This window comes from Tamandua tetradactyla, chromosome 10 (genome assembly GCF_023851605.1).
Source record: "Tamandua tetradactyla isolate mTamTet1 chromosome 10, mTamTet1.pri, whole genome shotgun sequence".
Taxonomy (NCBI): Eukaryota; Metazoa; Chordata; class Mammalia; order Pilosa; family Myrmecophagidae; genus Tamandua; species Tamandua tetradactyla.
This window is the reverse complement of record NC_135336.1, coordinates 7,459,884-7,475,080: the sequence shown is the minus strand read 5'-3', so window position 1 is coordinate 7,475,080 and position 15,197 is coordinate 7,459,884. Positions and strand designations below refer to the sequence as shown.

The 15,197-nt window shown below is 43.9% G+C and overlaps 1 protein-coding gene across 5 annotated transcripts in view; it reads right to left on the bottom strand.

The window, feature by feature from the left end:
* Positions 1–15,197, bottom strand: part of LPP (LIM domain containing preferred translocation partner in lipoma) — a 696,418-nt gene that overhangs the window by 632,010 nt on the left and 49,211 nt on the right. For 4 of the 5 annotated variants that reach the window (XM_077117865.1, XM_077117860.1, XM_077117864.1 and 1 more), the window contains exon 2: positions 7,834–7,949. The gene's annotated coding sequence lies outside the window, so the exon portion shown is untranslated. Of the gene's footprint in view, positions 1–3,806; positions 3,960–7,833; positions 7,950–15,197 lie in introns of those variants that run through there. The other variant, XM_077117862.1, reaches the window with a different exon arrangement.

Genomic DNA, 15,197 nt, shown 5'->3' with positions numbered 1-15,197 from the left:
TACAGGCAGCAGAAAGCAGCTCTGCGAGCACAGACAACACATCAAGGAAAAAAAATATATTAAGTATGGCCCATAGAGTCAACATCACTCTGAATGTTCTCTATTCTTGGTGGGAAAGAATTCTTTATAAAAATACCCAGGGAGAGCAAAGGAAGTGGCATGTTTCGTGGGGCTTATTTTGGGGCGTTCCAGCAGCTCTCAGCCAGGAAGTCAGAGGCAGGAAGCCACTGCCCTCTATTCCTTGGCCAGAAGCTTAAGGTCAGAAACAAGTGGGGAGCACACACACTCCTTAGTCCTGAATTCAAGCTGCATGTCTGTGCAATCACCACTGCATGTATTTTCTCTCCCTCTGGATCTCCCAGATTTCTGCCCATTTAGCATTACATCTCTCTGAAGAAAATCTCACTTGATGTATGGTAGACAATCCCTTCAAAACATGTCCTGAACCCACCTGCTTCCCTCCAGTCCCACTTCTATTACCCTAATCAAAGTCACCATCATCTCTCACTTAGATAATTTCCAGAGTCTCCTCTCATCTGATCTTTCTGCTTCTACTCTTGTCCCTACCCCTTGCAATCCATTTCCCCCCACAGTACCAGAATGATGTTGAGAAAACATAACTCAGATGCTTCCTATCACACTAGACTCAAGTCTAAGCCTCTTCTATAGCTTACTAACCCCTCTTATTACCCCTACTTGTCTCTCCTCTCATATTTCTTTCCTCTCCCTGTAGCCTGCTCCTACCACACAGGTCTCCTGTTCAGCAAACACAAACTCATCCCACTTCGCAGCCTTTGCATTGGCTGTTCCCTCTTCCTAGAATGCTCTTCCTCCTGATGTGTGCATGGCTGGCTCCTTGTCATTCAGATCTCAGCTTAAACATCACCTGCCCAAAAACCGTTCTCTAGTCCGTCACAGTCATACTGCCCTATTTGAATCCTCCTCCTCATGATTTACATGTTCATTTATTATCTAAATACCTCTTCCACTCGTCCCTACTAGAATGCAAACTCCAAGGGATCATTGTCTTGAGTGTCTTATTTTTCACTATAATCCTGGAACAGTGCCCAGGATAGTATGAGGAAGCGAATAAAGATTTGGTAAACTTTGATGAAAATGTCCTACAGATAAAAGAAGCCTCACAGATAATTTAAGGGAAAGTAGCAAGCACTACAGCTAATAGCTTGAGCTTTGGAGTCAGGCAGACATGGATTACAAAGGCTTGTACTCAGGAGCTATGGAGTTTGGGCAACTTTTTCTGCTTCTCCAGGCCTTCCTTTCCTTACAGGTAAGTGGGAATATTGCCTTGTAGCACTGTGGGGAGAATCCAAGGACATAAGCCGCATAGGGCGCTTAGTGTAGCATTCAGCACAGAGAGCATTCATCGATGGCAACTTCATCTTCAAGTGAGAAAGCTGAGACTCAGAAAGGCCTCGCCCTGGTTAGACACTGAGGTGGCAATAAAACCAGGTCAGAAAATCACCTCTCTCATCTCTGCCCACTACTCCACAGACCATCTCTTCCTTAGACATCGTAATAGCCAAAATGCTAGATATGCATCTCATTTATTTATATAGTCTGCCTTCTTCCAGAAAGGATCTAACATGCTTGATAAAAGATACACAGAATTCATGGTATTTTTAAGTGAGGAAATGGAGGAGGAAGAAAATAAGATGAAGGCAAGAAAATAAAAGCCATAAATCTGGCTAAGCCTCTTAAGCTGAACAAAGTTCCTGTGCTGGAGGTGGTCTTCAAAGTTGGCTGAGCTTCCCAGAGACCAATCTAAAGCAAAGGAAAAATATCTGTTCATAGACCTTTGGCACACTTGATTTAATGAAATGTCATAGCAATGTGTAAGGAGTTACCATTACCCAGTTACGACTCTCCCTGCTCGGCTATATCCTTGCCGGCCAGAATCCAATATGCCCTTGCTCCTGATCAGCTTGCACTCTGCAGTCAGACTAACTGGGTTCAAGTCCCAGCTCCATTAATGACTATGTGGCCTTGGGCAAGTTATTTAACCTCTCAAAGCCTCAGGTTCTTCCTCTAGAAAATGGAGGTTAAAAAATAGTACCTAGTCGCGGGCAGATGTAGTGGTGACTGAATGATTTAGGTCAATCAAGTGTTCAGCCTAGAGCCCGGTAAGCAATGAATGCACATCCCTTCTCCTTATTAACAGTATTATTATTCATATGAATATAACCAACACTACCTTCTTAGTGCCCCTGCCCTCAGCATCACAACTGGAAAAGGCTTTATTCTTTAAGACAGTCCCCTCCCACCCCAGGAGCAGTGCCTACAATTACGGCCCCATAGCTAGAGCAGATTTTTTGGAATCCAGAACAAGTTCCTGCTTCCCTGCTGCCTCAGAGCTGCTTCAGAACACCTCCAAGGCATTGACCAGAACTGAGGTAGGTCTCAGAGCAGTTTCTCTACTCTGTTACATCTGCCACCCCAGGCCACTGGTGGCCAAAGTGCTCCCCTCATACACGTCTCCACCACCTTCCCTACAGGGTAAAATGGGGCCCTAGAGTTCATCTGAAGCGGAACTGACTGAAAGGGGTAGCTCATCACAGCGTGTAACAGCATCTGGGTAGAATGTGAAAGGGCTGCATTCTTGGTCTCTATCGAATGCTGCAGTTACATCAAAGCAAGCTAGAGATGTACGTGGGGCATGTATGTGTCTCAGATCTGTTGAGAATCAGGTCTCGCCTTTGAATAGGAATAATACTACAAAATGCTTGCAGCTTCAAGAACAGCAGTAGAGGCTTAGATAGAAGCCCTGCTCACTCTCTTCCATGACCCAGGCATTGTTTTCACTGCCACGGATGTAACTGAACTAAAGGACTTGACTACCAAGGTCTGCTTTTTGAATGAGCCATCATCCCCCTTTTAGGAAAGAAAGATATAGGGGCAGCAAAGCAGACGAGAAGGTAGCAACTCAGCTTCAAAAACATTCATATGACCAAAAAAAAAAAGAAAAAGGTAAGCAGAAACCAAAGAAAAAGAGGGAAAAAAAAAAAGGAAAGGAAAATTAGAATACTACAAACACAGACATCTATCTCATGTGGCATGGAGGACAGAGGTCTGAACTGGCAGAACTAGATCCTGGCCCTCAATTTCTCATCAACTAAGGTCTGTGTGGGCAACTCTGGCCTCTCTGAGTCCCAGTTTGCTCATCTGCAAAATGGGTTTCCTCTCTGCCTTGCCTGAAGAGGCAGTCTAAGTCTAGCGGAAAGAGGAATAGGCTGCAAGTAAGAAGATCTGGGTTCTAATCCTCCTGCCGCTAATTAGCCATGTGTCTTCAGAGCAATTTAGCTAAGCTTGCTGGCCTTCACTTCCCATATAATTTTGTAATATGAGACAGGTAGACTGAGTCATCTCTAAGCCTCCTTCCAACTCTGACAGTCCATCAAAACTATACCTCATCCTGCATGCAAGATATTTATTCCACATAATGGAGCCTGCTCCAGTGTTATACACCAACACTTAGGTCCAACCATAATCAGTTTTAACAAGCTAAAACTACCTCTCTCCCAGTGTCCACAAGCATCCCTGTTAGCAATCCCAGATGGCAACACTCACGAATGATCTTTCTACCCAATTCCAGTTAGGCAGAACTCTTCTCTAAATCTCCCTGTGAGAAGCACTCCCCCGGGATTGCAGCTGTACACACCCTGAATTAAAGCCGCCAGCATTCCCAGCAACATTCCCATCACCCTGCAAGCAAGCTAGCCCGCAGGGCTCCCGAGTCCCGGGTCTGCGAGCAGAAATGCAATTTGCTTGGGCAATAATGATGTACTCACGCGACGTCACGCATCCACAGGCTGCCGCCCTTCACGCCCTTTCACACGCCCTCCGTCCCACTGCACAGGACACTGCAAGGAGGTGGTCCTGAAGCCCGAGGGGAAAAGAACTGAGACATTCTCTCCTCAGCTTCCAAAACAAGGGGCAAAGGAACGGAGGGGGGGAGGGGGGAGGGATGAAGGGGGAGGGGGCGACCTTGTTTCTGGAAACAGGAATTCAAATCCTGCTTCTCCTAAACCCTGAGTCATCTCCTCCTCTTCCAATGGATCAGTGTGGAGGGTAAACATTTCCAAATATGGCGAAGCAGGCTGGAGGATGTCAGAAAAATCACCCTTCTCTACTCAGGCACTTGAATAAAATGCCCCACTTAAGACAGAATTCTTTACTCAGTATAATTATTAACCCCAAAAGATATGGAGTCTCAACTGTTCCATATATTGTCCAGTCATAGGGAGAAGTCTCCTGCCCAAACAAGGAAGTGACTGGCTTGAAAGGCCTTACATTCATCTCAGGAGCGGGGCCATCTGGAAGGTAATCGCATTTATGAAACAAATCTATGAATTCAGGGAGGGGGAGGCAATTTGGGTGGGTGCACCTGAGGAGCTCACCAAGGATCCCAGACTCAGTTCCTTGGGCCATAGATGAATCTGAAAATGGCCCCTCCCCTTGGACCCCAATCCCTGACCAGAGGTGGGCTGCCTTAGGCAGGAGTCCTCCTGAGAACTGACTTTTACATGAGTTCCCTGTAGGACAGGCACCAGGACGCAGGCCTAGAGAAATAGCAAGCAGAAGAGCATCTGGGAGGAGGGAGAGGCAGGCGCAATTTATTGTGAAAAGTATTCTGCCCCTAAGATCCTGAGCAGTACTCCATGACTAAGTTGGACCAGTGAAGCCAGTCAGGAAGGAATCTGTCTAGATGACTCCAGACTGAATTAGAGGAGAAGAAGGATGGAGAGATGAGCTGCTGAAGGGTGCTCAGAGAAGGGAACCCAGCCACATCTTGGCTTCCCAGGGGCTCTATTTCTCACTGTGATGTTTTTCCATAGTTGGTTTTAACGGCTTTCCATTGGTCGAATTTTTTTCAGAATTGTGGCCCATTTCATAGCTTTCAGACCTGCACCAGGAGGCTACTTATTCCCAATCTGCGGAGAGTCTTCAAACTGTAAACAGCATGGACAGGGAGAGAGGAGACCCAAGCCCAAAGCCCAGATCAGTCACTCATTAAGAGAGTTTCACAAGTCAGTTCTCCTCGCTTAGCCTCCCATTTCTCATCTACAACTTGGAAAGATATTCCCAAACTGTTCAACTATATGCTCTGAAAGCAACTTCTACTCGGCCTACCCACATTTCATTGTCATCATATATTTTATATTTTCACCCGCCTGAAAAACAGCAACCATATCTTATTTATTGCAGGTTTAATAATAAATGAACACAAACTTAAGTCTCAATGAAAACAGATTAAGAAAAGAGTATCAAAGACCCTCCCACCACACAGCAATTAGTGGCACAGCCAGAACCAAACTTAGTACAGGATTTTTGACACTGTAGCACCCTAAGGGGTCTCAGAGACAAGCCTGAACAGGGTAAAAGGGTAGGCCTCACTCCTAACTGAGAAGATGAGACTAGCCATCAGACCTTGGGCACCTGTAGAGAGATTGTCACCCTGTTAGGAACTCACAGTTCCTTCCAGTGCCCCAGCAGGAAAATTTCACAGAAGAAAGAAATTCCATGCAAAAGAGCTGAAAGAAGGCCTGGGAACTCTGAGACACAAGGACTGGGGGTGAGTCACAGGGAAAGGTATGAAAATGAAAATGAGAGTTTAAATTCTATCCATCCCCCAATCTTCCCCCCTACTCCATTTAGCAAATAACAATGGCCCATCATTGCTTTAACATATGTATGTCTCTTTCCTCCTAACTATTGACAACCATTGGCCCTGGGATCTCAAGATGAGAAAGGCCCATAAAGGCTACAGAGACCACTGGCCACCCCACTCATGAAGCCCCATGGCATCCCTGAGGTCTCCAGTGATGCACAGATCAGCATCTCCCACAGCTGCAAATTCCATGTTTCCAATAGAATGTTTCTTCTTACATGGAACCAAACTGTGGCTCCCAGGCCTTCAACTTCCTGCTCCTCGTATGGTGTCTTAGACCATGCAAATCACCTATGTCTGTTCTACCAGTTTGGAATTTTTCTAGGTGAACACACATATGGAACAAAAACTCAAGATCTCATCTCTCAGTCACTCTACTCTGCCTGTTTCCCTGATCATATCACACTGCTACCTCATAATACATTTATTGAGTACTAGAAATCTATCATTTTGGTTTTCTCCAACAAGCATTACTGCTAAGCCACCCGTTTCACAAAAGTGCTGCTGGCCTAGCAGACTCAGGACATACCTTATTAAATCTCCATCAGCGAGAAGCTAGAGAAGACAGACCTTCAAGATCAGTTCTTCATCAATCTCTACCCCACTGCCCATCCCATGTACCCAACCCGTTTTTGGAAAAGCTCAGGACTGGAGATTCCATGCCAAATCCCCACTCCTGCTCTTGGGTCCTTCCAGACCTAAGATGTATCTTGGACACAATGTCCTTTCAAGGAACATTAGGAGAGAGAGCCTGTAGGAAAAGGACCTTGCCAATTTAAATGCTCTCAGAATAACAAAGGAACCTACACTCAGGATAGCAGGGTGAATTTGCTAATCACAGGAGAGTGCCATACCAAACAACTTCAGCACAGTGCAGGTGATTAGAACAAGAGAAAAGATGTTCTTTTCTTCCGCATTTCTTATGGCACCATTTGGAATTGAGGCAAATGTATAAAAATGATGTCATCTCACATTAGTTGCATGGGTCGCAGTTTTTGGAACTCAAAATGAAACTCTCCCTTTTAAGCTAAAAGCAAGTCTCATGTAATCCCTACCGACAACCCCCTCTGGAGCATTTAGTTGTGTTCCCAATTTAATGATAAGAAGATTGAGGTTTAGAGAGGTTAACTGTATTCCCAAGGTCACACCAACAGTAAGCAATAAAAAGAGCCCTGGGGGTGGGCCACAGCTCAGCAGGCAGAGTTCTTGCCTACCATGCCAGAGACCTGGGCTCGATTCCTGGTGCCCAGGAATTTCATGAAAAAAAAAAAAAAGAGCCCTGGTACTGGTCCTGGAGTTAGACTAATTGAGGTTCCAATTTCAAGTCTGTTAAGTATTAACTCTCTGGCTAACTGTTTAACCTTTCTAAACCTCAGTTTCTAAACCTGAAAATTAGGGATTAAAATAGCCACTCTGACTACCTGTCAGAGTAGTTATGAGGATTAAATGAAATAATGCAAGCGAAAGTCCTCTGAAAAAGAGTGACATTATAAAAGTGTAAGAGATTATTTTGTGATTACTTGTAAATGACTGTGCATTCCATTACACATTCCATTACAGATGCAAAAAGCAGTGAGGTCATTCTCAAGACAAATAAGCATTAAAGCTCTGGAAATCAAAGGGAAATGATTTGATGCGCTGCAGAGTTATGTCTATATGCTGCTCATTCTTGCAGTTCAAAGCTCAGCAGCAACTGTCAGGTTTTCAAACTCCCAGTCACATATATCAGGTAAATCGACTCAAGATAAAAATCCCCCTTTTCAGCTAAAAGCAAAGGCTAGGCTTAAGAAGGTAATGGAGACAGACATTTGGGAGACCCTCTGAGATTCTCAGTTCTGGCAGCATTGCCTGCAATGCTTTCCCTTGGAGAAGCTGTTGGGAACACAGGCTCCAGGCTCTCTCAAACAAGACCATGGGGAAATAAATGAATGGTAAGGAGCCTATTTACCCGAGAGCACCACGGAAGCTCCCAAGCATGAATTAATCAAGGGCACAGGATACTCCGCAAGGTACAGAAACCAAAAAGAGAGTAATCCCCAGCCCATTAAACTTCCTCTGCCTGGCTCACAAAGCCTCTCAGCCTGGAATTCCGGCATCCCGGGTAGCTGGCAGCAGGCTGAGGGTGCAGATGAGGCCGATTTACATACCAGAGGTGCAGCCGGCGGCAGATCACCTGGGAGGTGGAGGGCGTTCAGGAAGCTCCAAGAATGCAGGCGCTGTTTCCCTTTCCTTCAGGCCTCTCCCGTCAGATTCTCTTCAATTCCTGTAAAGAGCCAAGTCATCCCTGTCATTGATGGAGGTGCCAAATAGTCCCCAAAAATCCATTTCCAAGGCTGATGAGCACACAGATCAGCAATGATGACATTCTGGTTTGATTTGCTTTCTTTGTGCTTTTATACTTGAGAAAGGCAATAAACCAATCTGTTGCATAGATGTGTATGAACTGACTGTGAGTATGTGCCTGAATCCCCAGGGAGGCACACAGGCAACTTCAAGGAGCTCATACAAGAGAGGGGCTGACCAAAATGAAGGACAGCATGTGGTAAACTCCAAGAATTCAGAGTGCGGTGGGATCTCTTGGGGAAAATATGGATGGACTTGGGGGCTGGATGTAAAAGAGGCTGAAGTGGGGCGAGTGCACAATGGGCATTCCCAGCAAAGAGGAGCTAATATGCTTTGGGAAGAGCAAGATGCCAGTCTAGCTTAGAGGCTGTGTAAGCCACCCGTTGTAGAAGTAGGAGATAAACGGAGCTAACTTGGAAGGAAGGGTATACAGGAGCCAAACTGCTGTAGGCTAAGGTGACTGGATTCTATTCCTAAAAGCACAGGAGTTTTTCTGTTTTGTTTTGTTTTTATTGTTGTTTGTTTGTTTGAGAAGCAAAGCTCTGATCATACCATTGAGCAGGTTAAAAAAATAGTATGTCTCTTTATCCCAGTGCCTGCCCATGCAAAAAAAAAAAAGTGGCTCTGGCCCCTGCCAGATAATGATACCAACAACTATAATTTTAATGAGTGTTCACTCTGTGCTAGGCATTGTGCTAAGCAACTCACATAAATCACCTTACTTAATCCTATCAACTGCTTTGTGAACTAGGCAATCTCAGTCCCTTATTACAGATGAGGACATGAGAGCAGGAAGACTTAAAGAAAAGGTAAAATGTGCAAGTTCCAGAGGGAGTAAGTGGAAGAAGCTGGGATTAATTTGCAGTGCAAATTCTAGACTCTACTCCCCAGTTTCTAAACATCTTCTTTCCCATTGATCAGACTGTCCCCTTCCCACTTCCATAAAATGAAATTCTTCTTGCATAATCATCATAACTATCTCGAGAAAAGTTAACAACACTCCTTATTTGTTTTTCTCTCCCCATTAGGTCCTTGGGGTTAGGAGCTTGCCTCTGTTTTCAGCACAGTGCACACAGTGGGCACTCAATAATTAAATGTATTCAGTTCGACGATGTCTTTGAAAGGCAGGGAGGTGACACAATTCTGGCTGTAATTTCAACTCTCTTTTGCAGAGAAATTGAACCAATCTCAGTGAGGTTCCAGAGATCCAAACAGGAGGCACAGCCAAGTTGAAAGATGCAGGTCAAGGAGCCTGTGTTTGGGGGCCTCGGAAGGTTCCACAGTGCCAAGAGGCCACATGACCCTGAACCTCCAGGCAGGTACTCCAAAGGCCTCAGAGGGAGCGGAATGGGGAGGCAGCAGCCTGGGTATGTGCATATTGCCTTGGAAAAAGAAAAAGCCATGTCCCACCAAGATGAGCATTTGCATTAAAGGAGATGCCACCAGTTGATCATTCTCTTCTTCATTCAGTTTCTAGGACCACGCAATATCCTTGTTCTTCTCACTCACACATAAAGGGCACAAGAAACTTGGTGGATGATCATTATGTTCATTATCTTGACTGTTGCAATGGTTTCATGGGTATATTTGTATGTTAACACTTATCAAATTGTATACTTTAAATATGAACTGTCTTTTATGTCAATTACTCCTCAAATAAAATGTTCAAAAAAATTTTTCATATTTAAAAAGGAAGTGTTTCTAACAAAGCGCCCAGGAGTGAAGGGATGCCCCGTCCAATTATGACTTCTGCTAAAGCCACTTTGTCTCTCAGCCTTAGTAAAGGGAGGGGTTGAGCCACTACAGTGGGGTTCTTTTTATAACAGGAGAATTTTTCCTTTAAATAAAATGCTTTGCAGATGTATAGTTTGTAAAGCAGATAAAAGCAGAGTTGCTGGGGCTGGGCTTTAGAGGCCCCTTTTCTTCCATCACTTTCACCCACTTTTCATCACTTTTTACCTTCTTTGGCTCCCTTCCTCACCCCAGCACGCCAACCCCAAAGCCCTATGGAGGCTTCCAGACTCAGGCTGGAAACCATCAGCCTGCCAAGCTCTTCAGAGTACCTTCCAGCTATAAATCTAGCAACTTCCAAGGTCTGAGATGTACCACCTTAATAAACAGTTCTTCTGCATTTATACCAGTAGAACAGCAATATACGATGTAGGAAGGAAGAAAGAGTTTGCAAATTAGAAAACTTGGATTATAATCTGTTGAGGACCTGTGTTCTCTCAAGCAAACTATTTAATCTCTCTAAATCTCAGTTTCCTGATCTGTAAAATAGGAAATCATATTGTTATCTACCTTATGAGGCTTTAATGAAGATTAAGTAATTTAATATGTGTAAACTGTTCAGCAGAATGCTATAATAAATGCTGTGTGCTATGATCACCCCATTTCTAAATGTATCTAAATCCACAGATGGAAAAGCAGGTAGCACTCTGTCCAGGACAAAGAAGATGTCCAGTGAGTGACAGGGGCCATTTCTTTCCTTCCTTGCGCTCACGGACATTTTCAACAAAGATAAACAATGGTGACAGAAAAAAAAAAAGAAGTTGCTGGGGAAATACATTTTGCATCCAAATTCACTTGAGATCATATTTGAAAATCTTATCTTTATCTCTAGAAATTCTGAAACTCGTGACATTTTTAGGCTTTCCAGGATGAGCTGAAACTGCCCATTTGACAAAATCCCCCCTGATCCAGGTCAGTGACACGGGGGCAAGTGTTAGATTTGGCTTCCTAGCTCTTGACTTCCCTATTGACCAACTGGATGGCCTGAGAAATCCCATCTGCTCTCTGGGCCTCAATTTCCTCATCTGTAAAACAGAGATGAAAACAATACCACCTTCTACCTCACCAGAATGTTCTTCAGAGCAACAAACTCAAAAACTTCACAACTCTATACCTGCATAAAATTCTTGTTATAACCTCAAGTAAAAAGTTGAACTTGAAAAATAATTTAGCATATGCCCAAAACTTGGGAATCACCCACCCTTTAGGCCCCTGCCCCAACAGCAAGATTCCCTGTCTCTCTCAGGGGTTCCTGCCACAGGTTCCCTGCATGTCCTAAGGTGATGCCAGGCTCACACCTTTCCATTATGACTTTCCCCGCTGACCTTCATCAAAATAAAGTACAACTGCTATCAGGCCACCACTCCAGACCCCTAGGAAGGGCCACAATCCATCTTTCTATCCAGATCTCCCATTATACTGCCTCATGGACTCCTGGCTACAAGCAACTCTTAAAATTTGGCTTGTCATTTTTCTCCTCTAGAGTGCTGTACTTCCACATCTGAATGCAAAATCTCTTTACTGTCACAGTGGGGAAGTGAACCCTCAGAGTGTTCTGTGTTGGGATGTGGTCAGTAGTATCCTCAATGTCCCACTCTTTCTCTAATGATGATCCCAATCACCAGCCCAAAAACCTCCAGATGACGACAAAAAGAGGAAACATTTCTGTATTTACTTCTAGCTGACAAAGCTTTTCACATGACCCCATGTTTCTCAATACTCAACAGAAGATATGACCATGATACATATTTTACAAATAAGGAAACTGAGGGTCCAGAATGGGGTTATGTGGCAAGTAAGTAGCTGAACCAGTAGCCAAGGTCAGGCCTGTGACTCCAGATCCTGTGCACACTACCATTTTCTCCCCCAGGAGAAAATCACCATTTAAACCTTGCTACAAAAGGTGCCAGTGTGGCCCCATGGCCAGCTCACTGCATGAACCTGGACTTTCTTTCCCTGAGCCACAGTTTCTTCATCCATAAAATGAGGGCTCTGGATTCATCCCACAAGTCTAAACATCCTTTTCTCTCCCCATGAAAGACCTCAGAAATGAAAACTGACAGTGCGACTAACAAGGCAACATCTGATGTATATGTGTGTTTGGTTCCATCCCAAGCTCCCCGTTCCCAACCTCCAAAGCCTATCCAGAAAGAAGGAAGAGGGACTGACTGACCAGAATATTAAAAGCTACCATGACTTTATAGGATAGCACCGTGAACATCATGTGGCAGCCATCACCATGCAGACAAGCAAGTGGCTTCCCAAGAACAACTGCTGTCAGAGTCACCAGCACATGGGCCTTGTCAGCAAACAGCTGGTTTGACTGGCAATTTTTAATAAGCTCAAGATGCACAAGCATTAATACAGACTGCAAAGTATGCGCCTACATGACTCATGGCCTGTGGGCTACGCAAGTGGGGTTGATGGAAGATCTCTCTTTCCTTCAAGATTGTTAGATCTCTCTTTTTGGTATAGGCAACTACTACTGCTCTCTTCTCATTTGGATGGTGGTAGAAAATCTGCAAGGCAGGCCACCAGGCCCACTATGTATATTCTCCAAAAGTCCAAATGCTAACTGACTGGGGCTCTCCCAGGATCATGGGATCTTCTATCTGGCAATATCCAGGTACCAACTAGTCCATCTCTCATAAACTACAATTTGTCTGGGGCATTCATTCATTGTAAAAGCATTACTGATGCCTACTGGGTGCAAGAGGTAAGAGGAGGCTAGGTTTCTGCTCTCAAAATCCTGCTCCAATATCTTGAGTGGCTTCCCAATGGCAACAGAATAAAGTCCAAGTGTCTTAATCTAATAAGTTTCTCTATTACCCAGACCCAACTTTCCATTTCCACCATAAACTTCCCACTAAAGCACACATTCTCTGCTTTATTCAGATTGAACTCTTGGCTCATGGTGTTCTCTCTGCTTGACCTGCTACAACCCTGCACCCCAACACCAAATATAGATATCCCACACATCCTTCAAGACCTACTGGTATTTTTCAACAGGAACAAATTTGTCCTTTGGGGCAAGACAGTTATTTGTGAGCAGCGTCTCATGTAAGATGTTATGGATTGAATCATAAGTCCCCCACAATGACATGCTCAAGTCCTAGCTCCTGTCCTGCATATACGAACCCATTTGAAAACAGGATCTTTGAAGCTGTATTAGTTAAGGTGAGGCCAAACTGAATCAAGGGGGGCCTTAATCCAATATGAATGGAATCCTTATACGCAGAAGCAATGTGGACACAGGAGGAGACAGGAGACAGATGGCCGTGTGACAGAGGCAGATTGAGTTTTGGATTACCAGCAAGGCTCTAACAGAACACTACAGACTTCAAAGAAAACATGATCCTGATGACACTAATTTTGGATTTCTAGACTCCAAGCCTGTGAGATAATAAATTACTGTGGTTTAAGCCAACCAGTCTGTGGTATTTATTATAGCAGCCCAATGAAACAGGACATGTAGTATTCTTGGCCCCTGCCCACTAAATGCCAATGGCAACCTGTCCTGCAGTCAGTCACCAAGACAACAAAAAAACACCACATTTTCTCTTGCTCCTTAAAGAAATGGCACTACACCTACTACCACCTCTACCATCACCAGCTGAGGATCACTGGGCCAAGGTGTCCTTCTTGAAGCGTTCCCTGATTCTCAGCCTAGGTGGGAATAATAGTTGTTTTCTGGACTTGCTCAGCCTGCTATCAGGAGGCAGTGATCTTGATCTTCCTTGTGCTATGTAATTGACTTACTCCCCTTTGCAGCCATGGACCTCTGATGGAAGAATCCATGACTTAACTCTGCCCATACTGCCAAATCTAGCACAGGGTCAGGCATATATTAAATGTTTAATAAACATTTATGAACAAATAACACAAACAAGACAACTGTTCTCGGGCATGACTTCAAGGAAGAGATGAAACTGAACTGATGAAATTACAAATCAACCACTGTTGTAAAAAAGTAAAAAAAAAAAAAAAAACCAATTCAGAAATTTAACTTAGGCAAATAGCCTGCTTTGGGGGGGAAGGTAAGTAAACCATCCCTGGGCATTTTTTAATTGGAGGCAGATATATTCTCTGGATTAGCTCAATCGGAGTCCATTTCCACCCTCTAGAATGCCCTTCTGCACTGCAGAAGCAGAACAGCTAAAATATACATTTCCCACCCTCCCTTGAAGCTAATAAATTAAGTTCCACCAATGAGCTGATTTGTGTGAAATCTGGAAGGCAGAAGTAATGCTAAATCTTTCTGCTATTTTTACTGGCAAACAAAGTAGTGAAATCATAAGAGTCAAAGTGCCACTCAATTGAGCAATCACCTTTAACCAGCATCGAGGATGTTGAAAAAAATTTTAGAAGCTTCAGCAGGGGATTCCTAATCCTACCTTCCTTATGCCTGGACTGTTTAACTATGGAATAAATTCTTAAATTCTATAGCTGCAAATGTAGCTTTCTTGCTCTCACTTCTCCAGCCTTTCTAACATTTTGTTAGGATCTTTTTCCCTAAATTAATTTTTTTTCTAATTAAATCATGTGGAATGTCCTTCCTGCACTTAAACCTGATAATACAGAAGGGAAAACACAAACACACATGCAGATCAATTAACTGATCATCTTATTCTCTGTTTCTTGATCTAGTTGATACCTATATCACACCTAAGATATTCTCTTCCCTTGCCCCTGAGAAGGGAAGAAAATATGTGTCACCTGATTGTAATGAGCCAAACAGGCCTAGAATCCCAAAATGATATAAGTGGCAGGTATAATAAGCTAATCAGAATCACATAAACTAGTTTGTGGTCATTGTAGACTCTAACTTGTATAAAATGAAGCCAGGTCAAGTATAATTACTGACTCTTTCCTGAGAATTCCTAGTTTGACCTCTTTGTTTTTCAGATTTGCCATTCTCTCTGCTTCTCTAATCACTAACTCTCCTGAGAAGACCTGGTTTGACCTTTTTTGTTTGCCAGATTTGTCATTCTCTCTCTCTCTCTCTCTCTAATTACTGACTCTTTCCAGGGGATTCCTAGTTTGACCTCTTTGTTTACCAGATTCACCATTCTCTCTCTCTCTTTTTCTCTCTCCCCCCTTCCCCCTTTCTCTTGGATACTGGTTTCTCCTGGATACTGGTTTCTCCTAACTTGGCAGTGATGGGCAGAAAGGAGAGTTGTTCTGCAATAAGAAGTAGCTCTAGGAGGCAGTGCAGTTAACAGAGAAAACAAAGAAGCTTGAACACTGGATCCAACAAACCTAGTCTGCTCTGTGCTCACCAGAGGAAATCTAAAGAGGTTCAGTTAACACTCGAAGCCTCTTTTCCTTCATCTGTAAGATGGGCAAGATAATGATACCTGACTTTCTGGGCGGTTAT